The following is a 12,611-nucleotide window of genomic DNA, read 5'->3' on the forward strand; positions in this document are numbered from 1 at the left end:
TTTTTCAGCATTTTGTTTTAGGTGAGCTGACACCTTTCAGTATTTCCTATAACATAGGCCTCATAGTGAAGAATTCCCTCAATTTTTATATGTCTAGAAAGGTCTTCATTTCTCCTTCATATCTACAGGAGAGCTTAGCTAGATAAATTATTCTTGGCTGGTAGTTTCTTTAACTGATTCCACTCCTTTCTGACTCGTATGGTTTGTTCTTGTGAGTCCGACGATAATCTAATGATTTTTCCTTTATAGGTTACTGTCTTCTTTTCTCTGGCTGCTCTGAGAGTTCTGTCTTTGTCATTGATTTTTGACAATGTTAATATAATGTTTTTTCTCAAGGCCTTTTTGGGTTGAGATAAATATGTGTTCTATTGACTTCTTGAATTCCAAGCTCCAGCTCATTTCTTAGACTTGGGAAGTTCTCTTCAACTATTTGTTTAAAAATGCTTTCTAGTCCCTGCTCCTTTTCCTTCCCTTTGAGAATGCCCATTATTCTTATGTTTTGTCTCCTGATGGTATCAGCTAGTTCTTGTATTTCTCTTTCATTCTTTTTCATTCTTCAGTTTCTCTCTTCTTCCTTCTGATTTATTTCTAGAAAATTGTTTTTATGATTCGTTTTGGATCTCATTGAGTTTTTTCAGAAGTACCATCCTGAATTCTCTGTCATTTAAGTCGCATATTTCTATGTCTGTAAGATAATTTTCTGGATATTTTTCTCTTTCTTTCTGAGATGCCTTGTCATCTTGGTTGTTCATGGTGTTTAATGGACTATTTCTCCACCTGGGCAAATGGAAGTGTGGTTCCCCCCCAGTAAGAAGATTTAGTACATAATGGTCTCTAGCTTGTTTCAAAGAAGGTGTTTTTCTTTTGTTTTCCAGTAGGTGGCGTCTAAGCCTCTTGGATCTGTGCTTTATATAAAGTCTTACTAATGCCTTTTTTTTCCTTATAGATATTTAATCACACTCACTACTTTCAGTCTCAGTTCTTGTCAGTGTTAACTATAGTTTTGATAGTGTTTGCTGAGATTTCCTTGGAGCTCTGCGATGTTCTATCTCGGAGGGTATGGGAGGAGGGACACTCTGGGTTGGGAGATGGGGCCTCGGCTCAGCCTTGGTTTTGCAACCGTGGCTGATAAAAATCAACTGTTGTTTCTCTGCCGGCCTCTTCTCTGCTTTCTGCCCTGATGGCTGGGCCCTGTCGCCGACTAGCCACAGGGAGCTCACAGCTTTTTCAGACAGGGTTGTTCAGGGAACTCCTTCTTCCCTCCCCCTCTTCTTGCAGGGAGCTCCAAAGGCTTCGAGAGGCAGCTTCTTTGTTTCTCTCAGTCCACCGTCTGACACCTGGGGTTCTGAACTGTGGTAGCTCGTAAGCGCAGATTTCACGCTCAGACGTGCTGGTGTGCAGTTTGGGTGTTTTTTGTTGAGTTTTCAGTGTTCAGCTTATTGTTGTTTCAAGGGGAGGGATCTGCGGTGGTCTATTACTCTGCCATATTTAGTCCTATTCTCAGTTCTGTCTTTTTGTTTTGTTGATGGTTTCCTTCACTGTGCAAAACCTTTTAAGTTCAATGTAGTTCCATTTGTTTATTTATTTTTGTTTTTCTTAGGTGAGAAGACATAACCAAAAAGATATTGCTAAGACTTATGTCAAAGAGTTCATTATCTATGTATTTTTCCTGGGACTTTTGTGGTTTCATGTCTATATTTAAATCTTTAATACATTCTGAATTAATTTTTGTATATAGTGTAAGGAAGTGGTACAGTTTAATATTTTTGCATTTATCTGTCCACTTTTCCCATCACAAATTATTGAAGAAATTGTCTTTACCACATTTTATAATCTTGCCTTCTTTGTTGTAGATTAATTGATCATATAAGTACAGATTGATTTCTAGTCTGTCTTTTCTATTCCATTGATCTATATGTCTGTTTTCATGCCAGTATTATACTGTTTTGATTATTATATGTTTGTAGTATAGTTTAAAATCAGGGAGCATGATACCACCCACTTTGTTTTTTCTCAAGATTGCTTTGGCTATTCGAGGTCTTTCGTGTATCATATAAGTTGTAGGATTAGTTGCTCTATTTCTGAGAAGAATGCGATTAGTGTTTTAATAGGAATTACATTAAATCTGGATATTTTAACAATATTAATCCTTCTAACCTATGAATGTGTAATATTCTTCCATTTATTTGTGTCCTCTTTAATGTCTTATAGTTTTCAGAGTACAGGTCTTTCACCTCTTTGGTTAAATTTATTCCTAATTTTTTATTCTTTTGGATGCAATAGTAAACGAGACTGCTTTTTAAACTTTTTCCTTCTGATCATTCATTCTTAGTGTACAGAAAAGCAACAGATTTCTGTTTGTTTATTTTGTATCCTGCAACTTCACTGAATTCATTTATTAGTTCTAGTAGCTTTTTGTGTGTGTGTGTGGACTCTTTTAGGTTTTGTATATATAGTATGTCATCTGCAAATAGTGACAATTTTACTTCTTCCTTTTCAATTTGGATGCCTTTTATTTCTTTTTCTTCTCTTGTTGTGACTAGGACTTCCAATAATAGGTTGAATAAAAGTGATGAGAGTGGGCAATTGTCTTGTTCTTGATCTTAAAGGAAAAGCTTCCAGCTTTTCGCCATTGAGTATGATATTAGCTGAAGATTTGTAATATGTAGTCTTTATTATGTTGAGATGTGTTTCATTTACACCCACTCCGTTTGAGAGTTTTTTTCATAAGAGGACATTTTTCTGTACCTATTGAAATTATCATATAATTTTTATCCTTTATTTGTTGATGTGATATATCATGTTGATTGATTTGTGGATGCTAAATCATTTTTGCATCCTTGGGATAAATCCCCCTTGATCATGTTGTACAATTTTTTAAATGTATTGTTAAATTCAGTTTGCTAGTATTTTGTTGAGAATTTTTGCATATATGTTCATCAGAGATATTGGCCTGTAATTTCCTTTGTTTGTAATGTCTTTGATTTGGTATCAGGGTAGTTCTGGCTTTGTAGAATGAGTTTTGAAAGTTTCCTTCCTCTTTAATCTTTTAGAATAGTTTGAGAAAGATAGGTATTAATTCTTTAAATGTTTGGTATAAATACCTATGAAGCTGTCTGGTCCTGGACTTTTGTTTGTTGGGAATTTTTTGATTACTGCTTCAATTTTGTTGCTAGTAATTGGTCTGTTTAGATTTTCTATTTCTTCCTGATTCAGTCTTAGAAGGTTATATATTTCTAGAAATTTATTCATGTCTTTCCAGGTTGTCCTATTTGTTGGTATATAGTTGTTCACAGTATTATTTAGTGATCCTTTGTATTTCTGTGGTGTTGGTTGTAACTTTTCCTCTTTCATTTATGATTTTATTTATTTGGCCTCTTTTTTCTTAATAAGCTTTGCTAAAGGTTTGTCAATTTTATTTATCTTTTCAAAAAACCAACTCAGTTTCATTGATCTTTTTTATTTTTCTAAAATCTGTTTCATTTTTTCTGCTCTGATTTATATTATTTCCTTACTTTTGTTTACCTTTGATTTTGTTTCTTCTTCTTTTATAATTCCTTTAAGTGTGAAGTTATATTGTTTATTTTGGACTTTTATTGTTTGTTTCTTGAGGTAGGTTTGTATAGCTATGAACTTCCCTCTTATACATGCTTTTGCTGCATCCCATAAATTTTGAAATGTTATATTATCATTTTCGTTTGTCTCAAGGTAGTTTTAGATTTTCCGTTTGATTTCCTTTTTGATCCATTGGTTGTTTAGTAGCATGCTGTTTCATCTCAATGTGTTTGTGATTTTTTCTAATTTTCTTCCTGTAGTTAATTTCTAGTTTCATATCATCATGGCTGGAAAAGATGCTTGATATGATTTCAATCTTCTTGAGTTTACTGAGGCTTTTTTTTGTGACCTCATATGTGATCTATCCTGGAGAATATTCCCTGTACACTTGAAGAAAATATGTATTCTGCTGTTTTTTGATAAAATTTTCTGTAAATATCTATTAAGTTAATATGATATAATGTTATGTTTAAGGCCATTAGTTGCGTATTGATTTTCTGTCTGGATGATCTAACCATTGATGTAAGTGAAATATTAAAGTCTTCTACTATTATTTTATTTCCATCAATTTCTCTCTTTATAATATTAATATTTGCTTTATATATTTAGGTGCTCCTATATTGAGTGCATACATATTTATGATTTTTTTATTTTTGCTTTGGATTATCATTATGTGGTGCCCTTCTTTGTATTTTTTTTTTACAGTCTTTGTTTTAAAGTCTATTCAGTCTGAGATGCATATTGCTACACCAGCTTTCTTATTTTTATTTGCATGGGATATCTTTTTCCATCATTTTGCTTTCAGTCTGTGTATGTCTTTTGATATCAAGTGAACTTCTTGTTAGCAGTATATAGATGGGTCTTGTTTTCCAATCCATTCAGCCACCTTAAATCTTTGGATTAGAGCATTAGTCCATTTACATTTAAAGTAATTATTGATAAGTATGTATTTATTGCCTTTTTGTTAATCATGTTTTGGTCGTTTATGTAGTTCTCTGTGTTTTCTCTTGATCTCTTCCCTTGTGATTTGCTGGTTTTCTTTTGTGTTTTGTTCGTATTCCTTTTTATTTTTATGTATATTTTGTAGATTTATGGTTTGTAGTTACTATGAGGTTTATATATATCATTCTCTATATATAGCAGTCTATTTTAAGCTGACAGGCAGTTAAGTTTGATGGTATTCTAAAAGCACTACATTTTTACTGCCCCTCCACACTTCATATCTTCGACATCATATTTTACATCTTTTTCTGTTGTGTATTGGCTAACTACTTATTGGGGTTATAGTTGAGTTTACTACTTTTGTCTTTTGACCTTTGTAGTAGCTTTTGACTGATTTGCTTTGTTTTTTAAATATTTGACTTTACTTGTGAGATTTTTTTCTTTCACATATTTTCTTATTTCTGGTTTATGGCTTTTTCTGTTTAAAGAAGACCCTTTAACATTTCTCATAAAGCTGTTTTAGTGGAGATAAACTCCTTTAGTTTTTCCTTGGCTGGGAGACTCTTTATCTCTCCTTCAAATATGAATGATAACCTTGCTTGTTAGAGTATTCTAGGTTGTATATTCCTTTCTTTGAGTGCTTTAAATATGTCCTGCCATTCTCTTCTGGTCTCTAAAGTTGCTGCTGAAAAATGAGCTGATAGCCTTTTGGCGTTTCCCTTGTATGTGACTAGTTTTCCTATTGCTGCCTTCAAGATTGTCTCTGTCTTTAACTTTTGCCATTTTAATTACAATATGTGTTGATGTGGATCTTTTTGAGTTCATCTTTGGAACTCTCTGTGTTTCTTGGACCTGGATATCTGTTTCCTTCCCCATGTTAGGAAAGTTTTCAGCAATTATTACTTCTAATAAACTTCTGCTCCTTTCTCTCTTTTTCTCCTCGGGGATCCCTATAATGCTGTTTATGTACTTGATATTGTCCCAGAGGTCCCTTGAACTACCCTCATTTTTAAAATTCTTTTTTTTCTTTCATGTTGCTGTTCTGATTGGTTGATTTCCACTAATCTGTCTTCCAGGTCACTGGTCCATATTTCTGTATTAGCTAATTTGCTGTCAATTCTTTCTAGTGTATTTTTCATTTCAGTTATTGTATTGTTTAGCTCTGCTTGGTTCTTTATTATACTTTCTAACTCCTTGTTGAAGTTCTCTATGAGTTCCTCTATTTTACTCTCAAGTTTGGTGAATATTCTTATGATCATTTATTTTTTATTTTTATTTACTTATTTGAGTTTTTTTTTTTTAAATCAGGAAAATTACTTATCTCTGTTTCATTAGGGTTCCCCTTCCCCATGGGGATTTTTTTGATCCTTCACTTGAGAGATATTCTTTTGTCTTTTTATTTATTTGACTTATATGTTTGTTTATATGAATTAGTCAATATAATTGACTCTCCCAGTCTTGAAAAAGTGGCCTTGTGTAGAATCGACCTATGCGTAGGCTGTGTGTGCCAAGTGGTTTTGGCAGGCTAGTTGGAGCCAGGTGGCCCCTTACAGTGCCTGGAACACTAGCTTACCAGGCTGTAGAGGCTCCAGGAGGGGAGACCAGATGTGTTTGATGATGCCATGTTGATCTTGCTTTCTCCTTCTGTTCAGAGACAAAAAAGGCTCCATGCCACCGGTGGGGCTGAGAATACTCTAAAGCAAGCTTGCAGGTGGCCAGATACCTGGATAAAACTCCTGCCTGCCTTATTGAGGTGGAGGGGACATTAACAATGGTGCTCACCAACGCCTCCAATCCCAGAGAGTTCTCATAGATCCCAGAGAGCTCCTGTGGTTTCTCTATATGGTTTCTCTCCTGTTTGTTGTACAGAAGCTATTTAATCGGCTCTAATTTTTTTCTCATGATAAATTGCTCTCTATATATGTATATATTTCAGTGTTCTTGTGGGAGGGAGTGAGATCAGCATCCTCCTACACCACCACCATCTTGGACCTTCTCTGAGGTGCACATATTTAAAACAAACAATTTGATGATTTTTAACATAGGTAAATGCCATTATCACATTTAAGATAATGAACATATCTATCATACCCAATGTTTTTCATTTCCCTTTATAACCCTTCCTTCTGCTCTACGACACTATCCCAAAGTTTGCTAATTTATTTTTGTTATCATACATTAGTTTCTACTTTCTAGAGTTTTTAATCTGGCTTTTTCACTCATCACCAATATTTTGAGATTAATCCAAGTTATATTGTGTAGCAGTGATTTATTTCTACTATTGCTAAACACTAATCCATTGTATGGCTATATAACGATTTTTTTACCCCTTCACGTGTTGATGGATATTTAAGTTGTTTGCTGATTTTGGTTATTAAAAATAGAGCTGCTATGAACAAGTCTTTTTGTGGACATTTGTTTTTTATTTCTCTTGGATGAATACCAAGATTTGAATGGCTGGGTATATGGTAGGTGTATGTTTCACTTTCTATGAAACTACCAAACTGTTTATCAAAGTTGTTGTACCATTTTATATTTCCATCAGCAGTGTATGAGTATTCCATTTGTTCCACATTTTCACTGACATGTAGTATATTTAGTCTTCTTAATTTTAGACGTTCTAGTGGGTGTATAGTTGTATCTCACTGTGATTTTAATTTGCATTTCCCTAATAACTAGTGATATTACACATCTTTTTACTTGCTCATTTGCCATCTATATATCTCTTCTGGTAAAATATTTGTTCAAATATTTAGCTTATTTATAAAAACAACCTTTTTAATTTGAAATATAGACTCATAGGAAATTGCACGATATAATAGAAACAGGAGCTGTGTACTCTTTACCCAGCTTCCCATAATGATAATAGCTTGTATAAATATAATAGAATATCAAATATATTAGGATATTGACATTGGTAGAATTTATAGACCTTCAGATTTTAGCAGTTTTTATATGCACTCATTTGTATGTGCTTGTGTGTATAATTCTGTGCAATTTTATCATATGTATAGATTCATGAAACCACTACAACGATCAAGATACAGAATTCTCTCATTGCTGCAAAGGAACTCTTAGGTGCTAGTACTCCTTCATAGTCATACTTTCTTTCTTTCCATCATCCATAATCTCTGGAAAACACAAATATATTCATCATCTCTATAATTTTATCATTTCGAGAATGCTATATAAATAACACCATATAATGTGACCTTATGAGACTGGCTTTTTTTTACTTATCATAATGCCTTGAGATCCATCCTACTTATTTTTTTTTCTTTTTAATTCATTTGGAACAACCTTTTGAAGCAGAATGTGACTTGAACACTACCATCCCATTCACCAAGCTTGCTCTACTAACTTTCAAAGGGCTTTACGATAAGCCTGGGTGGGCTTATATTTTTGCTACTCTAAACAGTACTTTTCTTTGGAAAACAAACTCTAGGGATACTCCCCTCAGGTTGGTTCAGTATAACATACTAATTTCTAGAGACCATACATGCAGTGCATAACTACAGGGGATGGAAGGTTTAAAAAGATTCTAGCAGATGAACGTTTTAACCAGTTTTTTTTTTGTTTTAACATCACGGTATATCTTAGCATACATCAGTGACAAAAGATTTGGTCTAATAAAGAATCCGCTTGATAGCTAGATACTGGAGGTCCACAGAGTTAACGTTGAGGTACACACATCCAACAAACCTCGATCCGTTAAAATAAGCCAACATGAAACCAGGAAGGAAAAACTGGCTCTGTTTTAGTGAGTAAGGTATCACAGTATCATACACTTTGAAAGAAATCTTATCTTTCCTTTAAGTAGTTATCGTCATGCCATACAGATTTTAAAAATGTTAACAAAAATAAAAAAAATCCTTGAAAATATATTATCAAAGGAAACGAAGGTCAAGTATCCTGCATGTGCACAGGCCGTTCTTCAGGCGGACCTTAGTCTACTTCTTCCATGTGCGACGTGTTGTCGTCCGCTTCCAGGGGCGGCATCTCTTCAATTACAGCAGCACTACTGTCATTAGCAGTGGCGTCATCCTCTTCAATACCGAGACCCAGTTTGATCATCCTGTAGATCCTGTTCGCGTGGGTCTGGGGGTCTTCCAGACTGAAGCCGGACGACAGGAGCATAGTTTCATAGAGCAGGATGACCAGGTCCTTCACAGACTTGTTCTTGTCAGCCTCTGCCTTTTGCCTCAAGGTCTCGATGATAGAATGGTCAGGGTTTATCTCCAGATGTTTCTTTGCTGCCAGGTAACCCATTGTTGAATTGTCTCTTAGAGCTTGAGCCTTCATGATTCTTTCCATGTTTGCTGTCCATCCATATATGCTTGTGACAATGCAGCATGGGGATGTCACCAATCAGTTTGACAAGACCATCTTTACTACTTTTTTCTCCAAGATGTCCTCATGATTTTGCAGAGGTTTTTAAACTTTGGTTTTTTTCCCCCTCTTCCTGTTTTTTCTTCTCTTCTCCATCTTCTAGAAGCTCCAGGCCCTCTTTGGTGACCGACACTAACGTCTTGCCTTTAAACTCCTTCAGCTGCTGGACACAGTAGTCGTCAATAGGCTCAATCATATAGATCACCTCTAGGCCATACTTGTGCAGGCGCTCCACAAAGGCCAAGTTAGCTACCTGGTCCTTGGTCTCACCTGTGATGTAGTAGATGTGCTTCTGGTTTTCCTTCATTTTCATGCAGTAGTCCTTGAGGGAAACCATCTCATTGCCTGAAGCAGAGGTATAGTATTTTAACAGCTCCAAGAGCTTCTTCTGGTTTTGAGAATATTCATGTATTCCCAGCTTAATATTTTTCGAGAACTGCTTATAAAACTTTTTGTAATTCTCTTTATCTTATGCCAGTTCAGTGAAGAGTTCCAAGTATTTTTTGACAAAATTCTTTCTGATAACTTTCAAAATTTTGCTTTGTTGCAACATCTCCCGAGAAATGTTTAGCAGGAGATCTTCAGAGTCCATCACACCTCTGATGAAATTCAGATTCTCAGGTAATTGCTCCTCGCAGTTATCCATGATAAAAACTCTGAAGACGTACAACTTGATGTTTTTCTTTTTCTTTCTGTTTTCGAATAGGTCAAAGGGAGCACATCTTGGAACAAAAAGAAGAGCTCTGAATTCCAACTGTCTCTCAACTGAAAAATGCTTCACTGCCAAGTGGCCCTCTCAGTCATTGGTCAGGCTCTTGTAGAATTCCCTGAACTCCTCGTTGGTGATATCATCAGGATTTCTGGTCCAGACTGGCTTTGTCTTGTTCAGCTCTTCCTGGTTGATGTAATTCTCCTTGATCTTCTTCTTGTCACCGTCCTTCTTTTCTTCCTCCTCTTCATCAGAACCAACATCTTCTATTTCAGGTTTGTCCTTGGACTCCTTTTCTTCTTTTTCTTTCTCTTCCTCTTTGTCTTCCTTTTCTTCAGCCTCATCATCACTGACTTCTTTATCGTGTTCCTTCTCCACAAAAAGAGTAATGGAGTAGCCAATAAATTGGGAGTGCTTCTTCACAATATCCTTTATCCTTCTCTCTTCCAGGTACTCGGTTTGGTCTTCTTTCAGATGCAGGATCACCTTTGTTCCACAAGCCATAAGTTCGCCTGTGTCAGTCCTAACCATGAACGACTCTCCTGCAGAAGATTCCCGGGCATACTGTTTGTCATCCTTATGTTTGGTGATCACTGTTACTTTTTCAGCAACCAGATAGACAGAGTAAAACCCAACACCAAACTGGCCCATCGTGGAGATGTATGCACCGGCCTGCAAAACCTTCCATGAACGCTTTGGTCCCAGACATGGCCATACTACCAAGGTTATTGATCAAATCGGCCTTGGTCATTCCAATCCCAGTGTCTACAATGGTGAGGGTCCAGTCTTGTTTGTTTAGAATGAGATTAATGTGCAACTCTTTTCCAGAGTCTAGCTTACTGGGATCTGTCAAGCTTTCATATCTGATTTTGTCCAGAGCGTCCGATGAATTTGAAATAAGCTCCCTCAGAAAGATCTCCTTATTCGAGTAGAAAGTATTGATGATCAATGACATCAACTGGGCAATTTCTGCATGGAAGTCAAACGTATCAACCTCCTCCTCCTTCATTGACTGGTCTTGGGTCTGGGTCTCCTCCAGCATCTTGGGTAAGGGACAGCACCGGTTCCACAATGAAACAGCACCAGGACACAGAAGCAACTCCCATTCTACTTATTCAGTATATGTGTAGTTCATTCCTTTTTTATTGCTGAGTAGCATTCTATTGTATGGATTTATCACAATTTGTTTATCAATGCGTTAATTGAAGCTGCTATAAACATTCATATACAGATTTTTGTATGGATGTGTTTTCACTCTGAGATAAATGCCCAGTATGATTGCTGGGTCATATGGTAAGTGTACGTTTAGATTTTTAAGACACTAGTAAATAATCTTTCCAGAGTGGCTGTAACATTTTGCATTACTATTATTAATGTGTGGGAGATCCAGTTTGTCTGCACAATTACTACTTTTTACTTTAACTACTCTATTGTGTGTACAGCCATATCTTATTCTTTTAATATTCATTAACCTAACCACATGATGTCACTTATTTGTGGGATATAAATCTAAAAGCAGGACAAACAAACAGACTCATGGACATGGACAATGAACTAGTGGTTACCAGAGGTAGATGGGGTCAACGGAGTAAAATATGTGGTAACAGAAAGAAATCTAGCTATGGGCAGTGAACACACACACAATATATATATGCCTTACTGGCAAATTGTACACTTGAAACACTGGATTTCATTAATCAATGTCGCCGTAATAAAATAACAAATTAAAAAATTATAATAAAAAAAGAAAAAAGCTCATTCTATTTATATTAGATAAAAAATATTAAAGTGATGTTTATATTTTAAAAAAATGCCATTGGTATTTTGATAGGGATTGCATTGAATCTATAGATTGCTTTGGGTAGAATGGCCTTTTTAATAATGTTGATTTTCCTACCCATGAGCAGGGTATATGCTTCCATTTATTTGTATTTTCTTCAATTTCTTTTTTCAGTGACTTAAAATTTTCTGAAAACAGGTCTTCTGTTTTCTTGGTTAATTTGATTCCCAGATATCTTATAGTTTTCTACGCAATTGTAAATGGGATTGTTTTCTTAATTTCTCTTTCCAAAATATCATCATTGGTGTATAAAAATGCCACTGACTTCTGGATACTTACTTTGTAACCTATTACTTTACTGAATTCGTTAATCAGTTCTGACAGTTTTTTGGTGGAATCTTTAGGGTTCTCTATATATAGTATCATGTCATCAGCAAATAGTGAGAGCTTTACCTCTTCCTTTCCAATTTGAAAGCCTTTTATTTCTCTTTTTTGTCTTATTGCTGTGGCTAAGATTTCCAATACAATGTTGAAGAGGAGTGATGAAAGTGGGCATCCTTGTCTTGTTCCTGATCTTAAGGAAAATGCTTTTAGATTTTCCCCATTGAGTTGATGTTAGCTGTAGGTTTGTCATACATGGCCTTTATTACATTGAGGTATGTTCCCTCTATTCCCGCTTTGCTGAGAGTTTTTATCATAAATGGATGCTGGATTTTGTTGAACGCTTTTCCTGCATCTATTGATATGATCACATGGTTTTTATCTTTTGATTTGTTAATGTGGTGTAACACATTAATTGATTTGCAGATATTGTACCAACCTGCATCCCAGGAATAAATCCAACTTGATCATGGTGTATAATGTTTTTAATGTGTTGTTGAATTTGGTTTGCTAATATTTTGTTGAAGATTTTAGTATCAATGTTCATAAGAGATATTGGCCTATAGTTTTTTTTTTTGTAATGTCTTTGTCTGTTTTTGGAATCAAGGTAATGGTAGCCTCATCATCAAAGGAGTTAGGGAGCCTTCCATCTTCTTGAAATTTTTGGAATAGTTTGAGAAGAATAGGTGATAATTCTTCTTTGAATGTTTGGTGAAAGATGCCTATGAAGCCATCTGGTCCAGGAATTTTGTTTATTGGGAGGTTTTTGATTACTGATTCTATTTCATTGGTGGTAATTGGTCGGTTCAGATTTTCTGTTTCTTCTTGACTCTTTCTTGGGTGATTGTATGTTTC

General features: G+C 35.3%; 1 pseudogene; it reads right to left on the reverse strand.

Moving 5' to 3' along the window:
• Window positions 1–8,442: 8,442 nt before the first annotated feature.
• LOC102892715 lies at window positions 8,443–10,743 on the reverse strand (annotated as a pseudogene).
• Window positions 10,744–12,611: the final 1,868 nt, after the last annotated feature.

This window comes from Pteropus alecto, unplaced genomic scaffold (assembly GCF_000325575.1).
Source record: "Pteropus alecto unplaced genomic scaffold, ASM32557v1 scaffold249, whole genome shotgun sequence".
NCBI classification, from domain to species: domain Eukaryota; kingdom Metazoa; phylum Chordata; class Mammalia; order Chiroptera; family Pteropodidae; genus Pteropus; species Pteropus alecto.